The following is a 13,643-nucleotide window of genomic DNA, read 5'->3' on the forward strand; positions in this document are numbered from 1 at the left end:
GTTGTTACGCGCCTGATCCTCATTCTCAGCTATCAGAGTGGTGTCACCAGCATAATGTAGGTTACTGATGTTTCTTCCTCCAACTTTAAAACCACGCTCATCTTCTTCCAATCCAGCTTCTCTCAATATATGTTCAGCATATAAATTGTATAAATAAGGAGAAAGTATACAGCCTTGCCTTACTCCTTTGCCGATCTGGAACCAGTCTCTTTCACCGTGTTCCGTCTGGACTGCGGCTTCCTGCCCTGTGTGTGGTTTCTCATGAGAACAATGAGGTGTTCTGGGACATCCATTTCCCTAAGGCCACTCCACAACTTGACATGGTCAATACAATCGAAGGCTTTTCTGTAGTCAATAAAGGACATATTGGCTTCCTTCGTACACATAAGGAAATCTTATGTAGATGTAAGGAAAGGTTTATTCAGCATCAACTCCACTTTCGCCTCCTCTTTTCCCTCCCTTTTTCTTTCTGACTCATCCCCCATACTCTATAGGATCCCCCTTGGGACAAGTGTCCAAACAAACTGCAAAAGATTACTGGAGAGAATACAACAAAAATTCTACAGAATGTTCAATGACATGTGCTTCTTATTCTGAAAGCACTATCTAGGTAAGGCCATTTCCTAATATTTGTGTATACTGTGATCAAAACCAAGCTCTTCTTGGCATATCAATATCACATGAAGTCCTAGGCACATTTGAAATAAGAATTTGCTCTATTTCCATCATCCTGGTAAGAGAGAAATCTTTCCGTTTGACTTCTGGCTGTCACAAGTCTATCTGTGCAATATGTTTTCGTTTTAGCTGGTAATGTATAGTTTTCAAGTGTTGACATATTTATGATGCCTCTTTCAGTCCTTCTTAGACCAATGTCTCTTTCTTTTCTTTTCTTTTCTTTCTTTTTTCATTTTGTCCTTCCTAGGCTGAAAGCTTTAGAAATAAAAGGTACCAAAGTTCAATAATTTAAAAGACTAATCCAAGCTGGAAAATGCAATGTCTCCTCTCCATACAAGTATGCAGCCTGAGCAATCTTCATATTCTAGGAACAGAGTCTCCATCCTAGAGTGCCCTTTGTCTTTCTAGTACAAAACTTGAGATGGATTTGGATGCAATTACCGGAGTGTTTTAGAATGCTCTCTAGGATTGTGGAGCAGTTCTATCATAAACATCCATCCACAGTGTATTTTTATGAATAGCTAATAGCTTCATTCCTTTCTTTAAAAAAAAAAAAAAGTGTTGCTCTCTCTTTTTTCCCTACCCATGGACCACTGTAAATAGCCATTGCAGTCTTCTTATAACAGATCATATAATATTTTGAATAATACATTTTATCTATTATATATTTTGAAGAATATGTTTTATGCAAAATAAGGCCATACTTTTCAATGACCTACAGATATCAAATCTTACATAAACAATCCTGCCACTGAAATTGGCTGAATGAACTACTTTTTACCCCAGAGTATGCTGGGGGAAAGGTTTTAAATTATTATTTTTTTGGTACTTCTTAAAAAGAAATTCAGAACATCATACTTGCTGATTACCTACAAATACCAAATTTTGCATAAACAATCCTGCCACTTAAATTACCTGAATGCACTACTTTTACACCAGAATATGCTGGGGGGAAGGTTTACATTGTTACTTTTAAAAAAGAATAAATTCTGAATATAATCATCATTGTAACCATTATTGTTCTCAATAGATTTTTAGCTCTCAATAATCAGATCAATAATTTCAAAATGACATCATGCGCAAGCAAATCTTTCTCAGAACTGTAGAATCCAAGGGAAAGGGTTGTGGTATGCAAGGACCAGGCAGTGGAGTGGAACCGGGAATATTAATAGTTTAATGAAACAGATATCACGTACAGAGAGGCGAATACAGACTGCTTTTCAGTGATGCTCTTGCTGCTGGCTGTTTGTTAGTCCTCCCTCTCCTCCAGGACTGGAATACAAGTAACTAAAACCCCATTCAAAAGCTGGCCTAGTTCAAGGAATGGGTTAACCAAAAAACACCACAAGATTCAAATTTACTATGATTCAAATTCACCATATATGATTGTTATTTAATAACATGAATAATGTTCAAAGTTGACATCCTACAAATTTCAAATGGTTCTTTTACTGCCCTTTTGCAGGCACATTAATTTTAAAAATCTGTTACATATATTTAATTTCCTGAACTTTCCTCCAAGTGTAATCTAGAAGTGTGATCGACTCCTGGCACCCACAGAGCCCTGTGGTTTTCTTTGGTAGAATGCAGGAGGGGTATACCATTGCCTCCTCCCACACAATATGAGATGATGCCTTTCAGCATCTTCTTATATCGCTGCTGCCTGATATAGGTGTTTCCCATAGTCTGGGAAACATACCAGTGGCAGTTCAAACCGGCACCCTTCTAGTTGTTAGTCAAGCATTTCTCTGCTGCGCCACTTAAGGTGACTGCAAAATGTTGTTACCTGGTCAATAATGGGCAATACTCACCTACAAGTATATTTATAAACCATTCGTCATATTTGTCATAACAACACTGTGTGCATACGAATAAAAATGGTACATTGAGCTCAGGGGCTCATGCAGGGTGTGTGTATGTGTGTGATGTTTTCCCATTTCCCCTCTGCAGCACTAAATTGTATCCCTGAGTGCCACACAGCCCTCAGGGACATAATTTGGCTTTCCTCAGAGTGCTTCAGCGGAGCGGGAGAGGGGAATAATTGAAAACTGCCTCCACACTTGAGAAGCAGGGATGTTATCACTTTATGAATGCCTTTTTTTAGCCACGTGTGTGCAACATTACAATGTCAGCCTATTTCCTGTACTAACAAATATGTTGAATCAATAAAATCAAACCAAATCAAATACTTTATTACAGTCACAGACCTGTACAATAATAATACTTACATACAACAGCCCAGCAAAGTAAACCATAATGTTGTAATATAGTAGTTAAACATCACAACAGAACAAGTAAATTGGATTCTTAATGAGCTCCTGGTGAATTTCATTGGCTATTAAGCAGAACTTAGCAACGTTATAAGATATGGTCGGCTAAGAGATAGTCAAGCTAAAAAGAGTCTGTACAACCTGGCTGACAACTAATAAAAGGAATTATATATTTATGCCATAAATCTTGATAGATATCTTATGTCTTCACAGGTGTCTGCACAGGTAATATGTGACATTTTCTGAACCCAAAGATAACCTCTGTCTAGGGGAACACAATAGCACACTCTGAGACGCAACAGTATGCATGAAAACGATACAAGGGGAACTGCAGAAATGCAGCACGTCTCAGATATGAGGCTTAGTGGGCTGCTAAAAGGTTAAACAATTTATCCTCCTTGATCCTGAGATTTGTTCCCTCTTCATAATCCCCCTTCATTTCAACAGAGCCGAGAGTTCCACAAGCCAAGAATTCCACAAGCCCCTTCAAGTGAATAGTACAGCCCATGCACCCAGGATTTCTGTTTAGAACAGAAAACACTTTGTGAATCAGATATGCTACAGGAACTATTAATTATGATAATCTCTTAGATAACATTTTCTATCTTGTTTTTGCCCAAAGATTTACATGTTTCCTTGATGTTTCAGAACTATACAAATCCATTTAAACGGGGTGGGGGGTGGGGGTGGGGAATCTCACTTATAGACAGAGGCCACTCCCCAAAGAAAGACAGTAATTTAATTCCCATGGATTGACGAGTGACTAACATGAACCATTGATTTCAATAAGCACTAACTTGTATGGAGAGGAAGCATTAACAGTAGTCTTTGGACAAGGGGTCAGAGATTACCCCCACAAACAACACTTTTTTTGATTCGGTCATTCTTTAAACAACAGTAAATTTTCTGACTATATTGGGGCTATTTTAATTATTAACGCTAGCTAACGGGGCAAAAAGGCACCCTTTAAAGTGGTGGCTCTCTCACACTTAACAGCGGAACAACAAACTGCCCTTTCTCTACCCAATACAGCATTCCTCCTGGTGGCTGTTGCTTGTGTCTCCCTGGAGGTTTTAACAGTCAGGGCTTCTACCCTGAATCTCTTTCAGAAGAGTGTGTGCGTTCACACATCAGCCAGACTTACCCCAAAGTCCCTTCGAGCTCCTTGGACCCACTCCACACACAAATCGGGCTTTGCCTTGTGAATTCTAGCTTATCTTGAGGTGTTTCTGGATTTTAAAAATGCTGCTTTTAAGTTAGTTTTTCTGAAAACACCAGAGCAAATAGGGAGAGGCACTGACTAGAATCATTAGCATGATAAGAAGGATACTCTCTTAAGAAATGCAGATGTAGCTCTTTATACTCTCTCTCTCCCCACCCCACATTGGCTAGAAGGAAAACAGGGAGGAAAACATGTGAACTTGTATCAAAACAAAACCCAAGAGCAGAGGGGAGGGGCTGCTTCCCTCAATGCCTCGAGTGTAATTCGAAGTGGCTTCGCTCAACATTTACTCCGCAGCATTAAGCCATGTGCGAATAACTCCCTGGTGTTTCTTTTTCCGTTGTTAGCACCTTTCGGATGGGGAACCACATTCGTACTCCTTCTGCTTTGTAAACCTCTTAGCGAACTTCTTTTCATGCAAAGCAGTATTGTTTGATTGGTTAACTGCCATCAAGCCAGTGTCAACTCTTAGTGACCACGTAGATAGATTCTCTCCAGGATGATCTGTCTTCAACTTGGCCTTTTAGGTTTCTCAGTGTTGCATTCATTGCTGTTGGAATCAAGTCCATCTACCTTGCTGCTGGTTGTCCTCTTCTTCTCTTTCCTTCAACTTTTCCCAGAAGTATAGAAATACAGAAATATAAAAAAAATACTTAATTTTGAATCCATATTATAGCCATTGGCTGTTCCCAAAAACAGATAAAATAGGATAGGGAAACACCTTAGTGGTCATCTGGTTAAGAGATCAACAATTAAGCAATGGCTTTTTATAAAATTGTGGGAAGGGTGAAAATTTGATGTAAATTTATCCTGTTTATCCTGTCCTCCTGGAATTATTATCAGTCAAAATATTTTCACTGATACAGTAACTGTTCCAGGGGACAGGATAAAGAGGAAAAGCTTCCTACATTTAATTAGCAGATCTGTACTAGGAACAAAATATTAAAACTAGCAAGCGGATACAATATTGTTGGAGATGGACTTCCAGTGCATCGACCTTTTGCACCAACTAAAAGTGAGTAAGGGTCTTCCTGACTGTTCTACCTCTCTCCACTCTATGACCCCTGATCTGACTCTTCCACACTTCCTGTGCTTTCCTCCTAGAGAGCAGATGGAAACATCTCTCTCCTTACCTATTCATTATGTAGTTCTTTAGATTAGGTTTAGGTTTTTCCTGCCCAAGCGTACTTAACCAATAAATACTTAGTGTTTCGTTTTACAAGGATCTCCATGCATTTTTTTCTAAATAGCTGCAACAACTACTAAACCATCCTCTGCTACCCACTTTGTAACTGGAGTGTGTGCCCATTCCTTAGTGCTCTGCTGTTTTACCCACTGGGGTAAAAATCAACAACCTCTAACAAATATTTCCTCTGTTTAATTCGCAATGTAAAAGCCAATGTAAGAATCCAATTTGAATTTTTAGGAGTTTGGTTCATATAATAGTGGCATCGGAGTTTAGACAGCAAGTGGCAAAGTTTAAAAAAAGTTATTGGGATTAAATTGTGGACACAGCTAAACTGTAGTGAATGCTTAACTGTGTCATGGATTGCTCCCTTTATGCCCCTCATTCCTTGTCCTTCAGGAAATTTTCTCTCTGAGCTGACAAAGACACAGCAGGGTCTTTTTGTCATGATGCCGCTTTCTGAGTTTGGCTGCTAATGCTGATATTAAGCTGTCTCTCAATAGAAATTATAGTGTGCAGGCTGTGGAGGACTTAGATGCTGAATAATAGGACTTGGATAGCAATTGTACTTCAGATATAACACTAGGGTTCCCCCCCCTGCAAAACACACACACACACACACACACACACACTTGATTCTATAGTACGTGATGTCATGCCATATGTTGTTGATTATTCCCTCAATGGCAGTAGGCTGCAATGTTGAGTAATTGTGGTCTGCTCATCACAGAGGCAAGGGCTGATCTCTTTTTTGCACCTGCTGGTTGTTGTAAAGTTTAGTGTTTTGTTCTCCTCACACATTACTGCGAAATGGCCTAGAGTTAGTGGCTCAGTACGTAGCCTTCATTGTCTCTCCTGCAAGCCTTTGTTTACTCATCCACTTGGAGCTGCACAGCACACAACAGCAGAAAATGGTTTCAAGGCTCTGAACTGTAGAGGTCCTGGCTATATTGGGGATGTAATCAATCAAGCCTCACCTGCTATTTTAGCCTCTAAAGTCAGCAGGTGACTAAGCCTTTATGTAATCCCACCTGTGTAACTTACTTTCCTGTGTAACTCACTCCCAAGACATACTTATCTCCAAAGTTATTTTTATTCTTCATTTTCTTTTAGAGAGTCCACTGTTGCTTCCGCTTTGTGTCTTAATTGCTTAACACCCCTTAAAATGTATTTTTAGTCGTGGTTTTATTTTATTTTTACTGTATGGTTTTTATTTGACGGTGGGTCCCAACCAAGCAGGGTGGGTGAGCTGCGTTATAGAAAAAGAATTATTATTACTGATTATTCATCTTAGTAGTAAACAGCACATGTAGATGTCATTATAAATAGGCCAATTGCTGGGGCCAGTACAGGCTGGCTAGCCTTCCATTATTTCGAAGGGCGGTATAGAAATCTAATAAATAAATAAATTATAAATTATATGCAGCTTCCAGTAAGTGAACAAGGCCTCTCTATCCTCCACTTTAGTTGGCAACAGAGCCTCAGCATTTCTCCGGCCCTGTATACTCTTGAGTAGGAACCACAAGGGGCCAAGAGTGTATGGCTAAGGAGGGGGTCTTTGGCATGTTAACCCCCATTTCTTTAAAAGTTGAGAAACTTTGAGGCTTGTCCAGTGGAGGTGCAATGAGTATGAGGCACGATATAAGGTCTTGTTTGTTTGTTTGTTTGTTAAGTGCAGTTCTCAAAGGATTCAGAGGGCTTGAGGCAAACGGTCTGCCTCAGGAGGGCTCATAGGGTTGCCAGCCAGATCCAGATGGTGAAAACAGCCAGAATCCATAACCAAAAAAAAAAAGTGGAAATAGTTGGTGTTTTTCACTTTAAAACTCTCCACTTTGCATAAAAGTTTGCATAGAATTTGCATGTGCTAATTGTTATGAAATATGCATACCTTGCTAAAAATAGGGTAATTAAATACAACTCGCCACTGTGGAGGATCCCAGGATCCCATGGGGACAAACGGTGCAGTGGACGCACCCCTTCTCCACACAGTTCAAACACCAGCCTCCCTCTTTTATAGCAACTTCTCTCATAAATTCAAAGCAATCTTATGTTTGCTTAACTAAGCTTTATTCAGAAACAACCCCCCCCCCCCATTTCATCCCTTCCCTTTCTGACTCCTTCCCCCCAGGATCCCCAATTCTCCTATTCCCACTGGGACAAACGTCCAAACCAAAAATGGCAAAAGATTGCTGGATAGAACACTCCCTTCTGTATGTTGGGGGAGGGTGGGGAGCATACGTTTCCTGACCTGTATGCTGTGCAGCAGTAAGGAAGAAGTCCCTCCTAGTTCTTGGGCCACTGCACTGGGTCAATTAGTCAGAGACGGAGAGGAGAGGATGAGGTTTGTTGCTGCCACCACCACTGGCTCCTCAAAAAAACCCCACCACACTTGGCCGCATGCTCTAAAGTTTACTGCCCGCGCCCCGTCACAGCTTCTCACCCCCCTCCCTCATTGTCCATGTGCTAACAGGAGCTGGAGCGCTTCTGACTGGCAACACACAAGCAGTGGTGGCGGCCAGAAGGCTGCTGATTGCTAGTGCTTTGTAGCACAAGTGCACCGAGCCAAGTGCAGAAGCTGATTATTCACCTAGGTCAGGTGGGAGGATGGGGCAAGGACCAGGGCTCCCCACACATGCACAGGAGGTCCTCTAATTGGCTGGCACACACAGCAATGTCAAAACTGAATTTAAAATGTGAGCAGCTCAGCTGGCTGGCAGCAGGATTGCCCGGAACACCAGACACCCCCTTCCAACATGGAAACAGCTGGAGAAGGTTGAAAACAGCCGGGAATCCGGGGTAAAAGTTGCCATCTGGCAACACTAGCTCCAGAGAATAGTCTAGGCCTATTGATAAGCCAAGACGTTAATTCTTGCAGACTGCATGTGGCAGAAAAAGGGGAGACAAAAAAGATCAGATCTCATTACCATCTTGAAGAGATTGGAATCCAGCAGGAGAACTGAACAATTCCAGATTTGTAGGACATTTCTGGAAAGACGATCCCTAGATTTGGACATGGAGTCTAAAGCAACTGTGTAGCCCTCAAGGACATATCTTTGAGCGGCACAGAGGGCTTCCTGGGGAAGAGAAGGCTGTCAAAAACACCCCTTTCCCAGTGCACTGGTGCAGTTAGCTGGAAAGAATTGTTCGCCTCCTCCTCTCAGACAGTGCAGCTGTGCCTGCTTGATCTGTATGTCAGCCACTTATTAGAGCAAGCTGCATATAGTGCACATCGTTATGTATAAATAAATAAATACTGTACAGCGCAATGCAGGCAGTGGAACACCCACCTGCATTGCTGCACATGTGTAAGCTCTGTTGCGCAACAGAATCATTCCGCTCCAACTTCGACCTACACAGACGCTGAGACGCAGTTGTGCATCAGGACTCCCATTGGAAAGTTGCAATGACAAAACTTTAAGTTGGAGTGGAACAATCCTGTTCTGCAATAGCACTGACGCAGCTCAAATGCATGTAGCAGTGGGGTAGGCGATGCTCCTGCCTGCATTTCACTGCGCGGCATGTCAGCAATCAGAACCTGTTAGAGGTTGTTGATTTTTACCCACAACAGGTAAAACAGCAGAGCACTAAGGAATGAGCACACACTCCAGTTACAGAGTAGATAGCAGAGGATGGTTTGGATATTGCAGCTATTTAAAGAAAACACATGGAGATCCTTGTATGACTAAACACTAAACATTTATTGGTTAAATACACTTAGATAGGAAAGACCTATCTCTAATCTAAAGGACTACATAGTGGATAGGTAAGGAGAGGGAGAGAGATGTTTCCATCTGCTCTCTAGGAGGAAAGGAAGGATTGTGACTCAGCACAGGAAGTGCTGCAGAGTCAGTTCAGGGGTTATAGAGTAGGGACAAATAGGGAGACCCTGACTCACTGTCTCTACTCCCAATGCCCCTAGTGGTCATTAGGACAGTTGGTGCAAAAAGTCGATGCACTGGAAGTTCATCTCCAACAGAACCTACTTCTGAATAAATGTGCATGGAATTGGGTTATTAGTCTGCATCTTTTGGAACTGTTGAATGGATATTTTTATACTAAGCTGCTGAAGCTATTACTCAGACTCCAGGCCACGTGAAGAGATTACAGGTTAGACAGCAGATGCATTGCACAGGGGCTCATCTGCATTGGCAAACATCCTGTGCTTTTGTGTGGAATGCTGGCAGATAAATCTTTTCCCCAAAGAATTTCAGTCATCTGAGTGCATGCTGCACTGAAGGCACTACAACCCAGGATTTTACTTCACATCATATGACATGTGCATCCATGTATGAAAGCAAAACAAAAAATTACTGTGCCATGGAGAAAAGGCACCAGATTAAACTTGACACCAAGCGGGGTTTCCCAGTTTATAAATCATAAACATGTTCCGAAGCCTCTGGATTAGATTTGGAAGGTAGCCAGTGGGTCATCTCCTCAAGCCCCCTATGCTTAAATAGGATGTCTTACACATAGATCCTGAGAATGTTCTCACACACCAGGTAACTGCAAAATAAACCGACTTAAAATCAAATAAAATTGGAGCAAGTTGTCATCTCCTCTTAAGGCAATGTTTGCATCACATTTTCCAAACACTCAAAGACACAATTATTTTGCCCTGGGATAATGCAAAATTCCTCCCCCAGAGAGAATATTTATCACTCTGTTGTCATAATTGTGTGGAATTTCCTTATCTGCGTGTCATGAGCGCCTATTAGAGATGGCCCAGGGCCCTGTGGCAGGAAGTCCAAATGGTACTTTCCATTTGGGGAAATAATAATAATAATAAATAAACAACTAAGCATGTAGGAAGCTGCCTTTATACTGAGTCAGACCATTGGTCTATCTAGCTCAGAACTGTCTACACTGACTGGCAGAAGCTCTCCATAGTTTCAGGTAAGAGTCTTGGAGATACCGAGGAGTGAACCTGGCACCTTCTGGGGGTGTGTGCAAAACTGGCTGGCCCAGTTCAGTTTGAGTCCAAACTGGACCTGAACTGGACCAGGCCAGTTTGGTTCTGCACCCCCTCGAACCTGCCCCCCCCAGTTTGGTTCAGGGGGGGTTGCAATTTATTTTTTGTTTTTTTATTTACTCACCCCCTCTGGGAGGCTTCTCCAAGCCCACGGGGGGTCTCCAGCGGTTCGCCTCCCCCCCCTGCCGCCGGCCTCCATTATGCACCCAATCACCCAGTTTGGGTGGTCCTTGGCCAATTCCAGGCCTCACCCCATCAAGGTGGCCATTTTGGAAACTGCCACACATGCCCAATAGGCCTCTGCATGACCCGCGATGGGGTGAAGCCCGGAATGGGCTGAACCCTGCCCGAACCGGGTGATTGGACGCATTATGGAAGCCAGCATGGGGAGGCCAAACCTCCAGAGACCCCCCAACCTTGAAGAAGTCCCCCGGAAGGGGGGAGTTAAAAATAAATTATTGTTTTTTCCACGATCCCCCCCCGCCCCCGAACGGTTGGTGGGAGGGTTTGGTCCAATAATGAACCAAACCGGGGTGGGTGGGTGTTCAGTTCGATATCAGACCGTCAAACTGAACAGGTTCAATGTTGAACCTGTTTGCACTTCCCTATGCTCTACCACTGAGCTACAGCCCCATCCCCTAAGGAGAATATCTTTCAGCCATCTGTGGTCACATGTAGTCACGCATCCAAATGCAAACCAGGGCAGACCCTGCTTAGCAAAAGGGACAGTCTATGCACACTACCACAAGACCAGCTCTCCTCTTTAAACTGAAAGCCAGCATGAGATGATGCATGTGCACCTTTATGTATATAACACTCACTCCTCTTAAGTACGGGCCCTGCTTTTTAAGCATTCCCAATCCCTTTAACAGAGCCAACACACATATGGTTGCACACACACTGATTCCATGTCGACATTCAGTTGAATGCACATAGGTTCTCTTCCCCTGCTATGCGCATTCATGCACCACAGCTGTGTTGAGACCACAGGGTCACTCTGCTCAGAGAATGAGTAGTTCAACACAGGTTAGATGATTTGATTGAATGCACAATCATATTTCCAGAGAAGTTATACTACTAGGCAGGATATTCCTGTAGTCCAGGGGTTCTCAAACTTGGGTCCCCGGATGTTGTTGGTCTTTAATTCCCATAATCCCCAGCCACAAGGGCCAAATGCCAACATGGCTAGGGGTGATGGGAACTGAAGTCCAACAATATCGGGGGACTCAAGTTTGAGAACTTCTGCTGTAGTGTCTCCATGAATACTTGTTCATATAAATGTGAAGCCACATGGTGGAACAGAGCTATAACCATGGAAAATGGCATTGATCTTTACTGAAGAACATTTCATCTTTGTTTATCTGCAGGGCATTTATACGAGCAAGTAACTATGGACAGGCCTTGTAAAGCGTTATGGAACAAATCACATTAAACTGCCACAGGATATATTTTCACTTGACAAAGTAAAAAATACTGAACTTATGTTAAAGCCCATCATTCAATGAAACATCTTTTTATTGTTTGTCAAAGCAAAGAAGAGGGACATCATCCAAATGAGATCTGGAAAAAAGCAGCAGTGAATAAAATATGGTTTTTATGTGTAATAAAAGGTAATTGAAAGCTTACATAGAGTCATTGCTTCAGTGCAATACTGCGGCACAATAAACCAGTTTAAGTGGGGATTTGGCTTTTAAACTGGGCTGTTTAATTGACTTTCTTGGAATTTAACAACATTAAAGGTTTCAGCTTTTATTCATGCTTGCTCTCCTTTTGAAAAACTGTTCAATTCTTTTGCCAAAGGGATTTGAAGGATTAACTTGATATGGTATGGATATCATTCAGCAAAAAGTTGTCACGCAGACATTGAGGAGCTCTTGCAAATCAGAAGAATGGTTAACTGTAATTGCTTAAAACAAATGGCTAATGGTCATGCTGGGCAGAACCCACTGGAAAGTAAGGTGGCAAGAACATGCTCCCAGTGTGGGCAGCTATTTCTGCTCATTTCACTGTCAGCTGAGCCTGGAAATGGTGGGTTACCAGTGTCAGGTTCCCTGCAGTGTTCCCTCTAAGGTGTGTGCACAAGGTTGCACTCACAGGTTTTTTTAATGTCCGCTCAGTTAATTTTAGATCCTGCTCAGGTTGAATCAGGGAGGCCCCATTCTGAATGCATGTGTGCACAAACTGCCTTGATACCCTCGCCCAGAACAAAACTCATTCCGCACACAGATGAGAAAAATTAGAGAGAACACTGGTTCCCTCTGCCACCCAACATCTGTGAACAACATTTGAAGTTGGGCAGAAAATGTCAGGTGGTGGAGGACATCAGACATCCACAACCCCATATGGTGGGGTCAGATGACACAGAAATGAGTGGAAGTAGCTGTTTGTGCCGGGAACACGTGCTCACCAGGAACCTTCACTTCCCACCACCTTACCTTCCAAGGGTCACATGGACCTACCTGTTAAATCACACTGCAACATCCTTGTGCCATGAGGGTTGAAACTGAAATTCTTCCACAAGGGTGATATCTGAAAGAGAATTTTAAGGTTCCTCCTAACAAGAATCTGAAGAGGAATTTCAGGGTTCCTCCCAAGGGGAGCCTGAAATTTGAAGAGACTTTCAGGATTGCTTCCAAGGAGAAACATGAGAATTTTCTCATATGGTTCCTCCATGCCCCATCACAAATGGTGCTGAAACACATCCTACAAGATCACAACCCATTTGCCTCCTAAAACTTGTACATTTACTGACTGTGGCCAAAATCCTAATGCGGTACTTGTGCAATTAGCAAAGTTGCACACCTACAAGAAAATCACATAGCTGAGCAAAATCCGAAGCTGCAATCTTGCACAAATGATCCCTGGAATGTAAGTGGAGGAAAACCCAGGGTGAGTCTGAGCGAACACAGGTTAGAGCTCATTATCGGGCCTACTCTGTAGCAGTGATGGAACAGAAGAAACACTTTTTTTCATCTTCCATTGTATCCTCTCAGTGTGGACCAGCGGGGCTCTTCCAGGGCCTTTTGAAATCTTGCCCTGGGCAGGAAGCATTAGAACCCTCAGCAGCACGCTGTGACACATTTGCACAGCACTTTGAGGGTAAAGTCACTCACATTCGCCATGAGTTGGACACTATGGCTGATACAGGATCATTGGGAGAAGTGCCCAGAGTAAAACCTGGTCTAGTTTTGCTGGAGGAGATTCAATTATTGGTGCCTGAGGATGTGGACAAGGTGTTTAGTTGAGTTTGGCCAACCACGTGCATGCTTGAGCCTTGCCCTTCATGGCTTATTAAATCTAGTAAGGAGGGGATTTTTAGCT

This window comes from Hemicordylus capensis, chromosome 6 (assembly GCF_027244095.1).
Source record: "Hemicordylus capensis ecotype Gifberg chromosome 6, rHemCap1.1.pri, whole genome shotgun sequence".
NCBI classification, from domain to species: Eukaryota; Metazoa; Chordata; class Lepidosauria; order Squamata; family Cordylidae; genus Hemicordylus; species Hemicordylus capensis.